Source organism: Rattus norvegicus, chromosome 14, assembly GCF_036323735.1.
Source record: "Rattus norvegicus strain BN/NHsdMcwi chromosome 14, GRCr8, whole genome shotgun sequence".
Classification (NCBI taxonomy): Eukaryota; Metazoa; Chordata; class Mammalia; order Rodentia; family Muridae; genus Rattus; species Rattus norvegicus.
Window position 1 is genome coordinate 69,110,568 of NC_086032.1, and position 5,230 is coordinate 69,115,797.

Below are 5,230 nucleotides of genomic sequence, written 5' to 3' on the forward strand. Positions count from 1 at the left end.
ACTGAGCAGTTTGCATCTCAGAAGCCTGTAGATATTTGGTTGGAAGAGGGTCTCACTATAACTTCACATAGAAGAGGCAATGAAATTAAAGATGTCACTTGGGTAGAATAGTTTCTGATTTTTATGTGAGACTCTGAGCACAGAACTGACCACAAAAAAAAAAAAGAGAGAGAAGAAAAAAGAGTCTTTGAAGTATGTTGGAAGGCCATTAATCTTACTCATGAGTATTCTATCCTCATAACACCAACACCTCTCAAAGGCTTTGCTTCCAAACACGTCCAGGCTGGGCTTCTTCCATCAGGTTTTACATGCATTTAGAAGGTATACAAACATTCAATCTATGTCTAGTGTCTTTTGTCTAATGTTGATACATTGTGTTCTTTCCGTGTTTCACTACAATAAAACCATCAGTACATAGTAGAACAAGGGCCTTGAAAGCAGACACTGTTTTGTCTTGGGGTAAAAAGCAATCAGAATTTCCACATTAAATGCCTTATTACCCCCTGGACTTCTGTTGGTATTCTCAATTATGTTGACAAACTTCCTTTCTATTTCAGTTTTGTGGAGGATTTCTTTCAGGAATGGATGTTAAATTGTGCTAAATGCCTTGTCTGTATTTCTTGAGGTAATATGATTTTATCTCTTCACAGGAATTACATTCATTGACTGGAATATGCAACTATTTTTAATATTCTTGGGATAGATACCATTGGATTATTTCTGTTACCCTTATAAATTGTCTACTAGATGAATGTGTAAATTATCTAATTTATCTTGAAAACATGTTGCTAGTCTGTAACTATCCCAGTGTAGAACTTAAAAGTCTCCTCCCAAAGAGGGGACTCTTAAAGCCAGCCTTGAAAGTCCCAAGTGTGGAAGGTTTGATTTCAGCTAATGGCGGTGCTTAGAGGAAGGAGGTAGTCTACCCATAGGTCACACCTTGTGGGGATGTCACAGCTGAAGTCTTTCCTATTCTCTTCCTTTGCTTCCTGATTATCACGAAGTAAACAGCTTTATTCCAACTCATTCTCCCTGCCTAGATATTCTGGCTTGCCACAGCCTAAAGCAATAGGACCAATAAACATAGACTGTAAGCTGTAATTATAAGCCAAAGAAACCTTTTCTCTTTTTCTTGTTTTCATGTTTTATTGGGTTGTGATAATGGAGGAGGATACAGATTTCATTAATCTGAAATGGACACAATTGCTTTTCTCTTGTGGCCTTGTTGTATATTTGGATTCCTACTCTTTACAGCTTTCTCTCTCCTGGCCTTATAGCTAATGTGTTCTCTTCGTAGCTTCATACAATATAATATTTTATCAGTGATTCAAATCTTAGTTCTAAGATAAGACACTGAAGTTATTTTTTCCTCTTACTGTTGATCTTTATCTCTTCAATTTAGACAAGCAGCACTTATTTTATTTTTATTCTTTTATTCTTCCTCCATATACTACATCCAGACCTCAATTTCCCCTCCTTCCCCTCCCCCACCTTTCTCCCTCTTCTCTAGATCCATCCCCACTCTGCCTCTCCTCCGAAAAGAGCAACCTTCCAGGGACACAAGCAAGCATAGCATGACAAGCTACACCAAGACCAGGAAAATACCATCACAACAAGGTAACCAGTAGGGAGAAAGGGTCCCACAAGTAGGCAGAATAGTCAGGGACAGACTCCTCCCCAACTTGTAGGATTCCCATAACACAAACCTTGCACCCACAACATATATGCAGAAGACCTACATCATCAACCCCTATAGGCTCCCTGAGTTCCCTTAAGTCCTATGAGTCCCAGTAAGTTGATTCTGTGGGTCATGTCTTGTGGCGTGTCCCTGACTCTTCTGGTTCCTCCAATCCTTAACCCCCTTTATAGGACTCCCAATCTCAGCCTAATGTTTGGCTGTGGGACTCTGCATCTGCAAACTTGTACAGACATTTGGAAATCAATATGGCAGTTTCTTAGAAAATTGGAAACTGATCTACCTCAAGACCCAGCTATACCACTCCTGGACATGTACTCAAAGGATGCTTCATCCTATCACAAGGATACTTAACTATGTTCATAGCAGCTTTATTCATAATAGAAAGAAACTGGAAACAACCTAGATATCCCTCAACTGAAAAATGAATAAAGAAAATGTGGTTCATCTACAAAATGGGATACTATTCAGCTATAAGAAACAAAGACATCGTGAGTTTTGTAGGCAAATGGGTGGAACTTGAGATTATCATCCTGAGTGAGGTAACCCAGTCCCAAAAGGACATGTAAGGTATGTACTCAGTTATAAGTGCACATAAAATGCAGGTGCGATGTTCCACTTCTCACACCCAAAGAAGCGAAATAAGAAGGAAGGTCCAAGCAAGGAAGCATAAAACTCACTGAGCAGGGGGAATAAAATAGTCATAGGAGACAGATGAAGAGAGGAAACTGAGAGGGAGAAGGGATGGGGAAGAGAATAGGGGGTCCAGGATCAGGTGTGGGGAAGGACAAGAGTGATGGCTAGATGGCCATGAATATGAATAGAAATATGGGAGCAACTGGAATAAGGAGGTAAAGGGTATCTCTAGGAGAAGACAGAGACCTGAGAATCTTTGGACAAATGCCCAAGAATCAGAGGGTGGTCTTAGCTGTGACTACGTTGGGGATATGGAACCTGAAGAAGCCACCTCCTATAACCAGGCAAGAACCCCAGTGGAGTGATAGAGACATTAACTCTCCTACAAAACTTTCAACTCAAAATTTATCCTGTCTACAAGTAATGCAGGCACAGGGGAGGGAGCAGAGACTGAGGGAATGGCCAATCAATAACCAGCCCAACTTGAGACCCATCCCATGGCAAGCATCAATCCCTAACACTATTAATAATACTACGTTATGGTTGCAGACAGGAGCATGTGGTCCTCTGAGAGTCTCCACCCAGAAGCTGACTCAGACAGATAAAGACACCACAGCCCAACAGTGGATGGGGCTTGGAGACACTTATGGAAGAATAGGAGGAAGAAATGTGGGCCTGATGGGGAAAGGGACTCCACAGGAAGACCCACAGAGACAGCTAACTTGGACCATTGAGGCTCTCAGAGACTGAACCACCAAGCATAAAATATACACAGGTTGGACCTAGACCTCTCCACACATATGTAGCAGATATGCATATTAGCCTTCTCATGGGTCTCAAACAATTGGAGCATGGGCTATCCTAAAAGCTATTACCTGTATGTGGAATATGTTCTAGCTGGGCTGCCTGTCTGGCCTCAGTGGGAGAGGAAGCATATAGCCTAACAGAGACCTGAAGTGCCAGCATGGGAGGATAATCAAGGGGCGGGTCCTCAGCAGCTCAGAGGAGAAGGGAAGTGGGGATGAAGGGAGGATTGTGGGAGGAGATGACTGGGAGGGGACAGTGAGCAGGATATAAAGTGAATAAATAAAAAATTAAATTAAAAAAAAAAGAAAAGAAAATGTGATTCATTTACTCAGCCATTAAAAGTAGTTTAAGAACTTTGTAGGGAAATGGATGGAACTAAGAAAAAAAATCATCCTGAGTGAGGTAACTCAGAACCAAAAAGGCAAACATGGTGTGTATTCAGTCCTAAGTGGATATTAACCGCACAGTAAAAGACAATCATGCTTAAGTCCACAGACTCAGAGAGGCTAAGTAACAAGGAGGGGTTAAGGGAGGACACCAAGGATCTCCCTGGAAAGGGGACATAGAATAGATTAATAGGACAAATGGGGACAGGTGGGATTGGGAACCAGAGGATCTCATGGGGAAAAGGGAAGGAGTAAATACTGGGAGAAATGACTAAATTGGGGGGCTTCTAGGGGCAAAGTGGAAAGCTAGTACAATGGAAACTTCATAGAGAGTAACCGTAGCAAAGACTACTAGAAAAATGGGAGACACAGAGCCTGAACCTGCCATGTTCTGTAACCAGGCAAAACCGCATGTGGAAGCTCTGGGACCCCAACCAGCCACAGAACCTCTGACCTACAGTTTGCCCTGCCTGCAGAGTGTTCTGGGACCAGGGCCAGAGACCAAGGAGGCTTCATCCTTTCCTCCTTATAAATTGTATGTCTCGGGTATTTTTGCCACAGTGACAGGAAGCTGGTACAGTGTCTTCCAAGGAGTGTGACCGCTTGTTTAAATTGTTGGATTTACTGAGATGAAATGAAAAATATTAGATTATCTTTTAGTATCCATGATACCTGCAGATTGCCCTGTACCATCCCTAATGTTGATTTGTATTTTCTTTGATTTTCTTCTGATTAAGTTATCTACGGTTTAATCTTATTTTTTTTTTTGTTCTTTTTTTCGGGGCTGGGGACCGAACCCAGGGCCTTGCGCTTCCTAGGCAAGCGCTCTACCACTGAGCTAAATCCCCAACCCCAGTTTAATCTTATTAATCTCTACTTTTCCTTTCACTCATTCTCCCCCGATTTTGTTTCCATTTTATTGATTTCTGTTCTGTATGGCTTTGAGTACTTGATTTGGCTTTCATACATTCTTTGCTTATGTGGTCTTAACGTAAAACCTTGGGTCATTGACTTGAAATTCTTTGAAAAATATGTACTTAATGCTATAGTTCTCTTCTAATATAGGTCTAGGCATTGCTTCATCTGTCTTCCACATATTTTGAAATGTCAAATACTTTGTTTTTGTTTGTGAGGTATTTAGAAAGTAGATTATTCATTTTAAAATATTTAGAAAGCATCAGAGAGTGTATTTCAGTGTAAGAGTGTGTTTAATACGTTCAACTACTTGAGTTCAATTTCTTTTCTTTAAATTGGTTATTTTATTAATTTACACTTCAAATGTTATCCTCTTCCAGTTTCCCCTCTACACACACCCTATCCTATCTCCCCTCACCCCTGCTTCTATGAAGGTGCTTCCCCAACCACCCACCCACTCCTGCTTCACTGCCTCAGCATTCTCCTACACTGGGGCATCGAGTCTTCACAGGACCAAGGGCCTCCCCTCCCATTGATGACAGATAAGGTCATCTTCTGCCTCATATTCATCTGGAGCCATGGGTCCCTCCATGTTATTAGCTTTGGTTTGTGGTTTAGTCTTTGGGAGCTCTGGGGTTGGAGGGGGTCTGGCTAATTGATATTATTGTTCTTCCTATGGGGTTACAAACCACTTCAGCTCCTTCATTCCCTTAACTCCTCCATTAGGGTCCCTGTGCTCAGTCTGATGGTTGACTGTGAGCATTTGCATCTATATTGGTCAAGCTCTAGC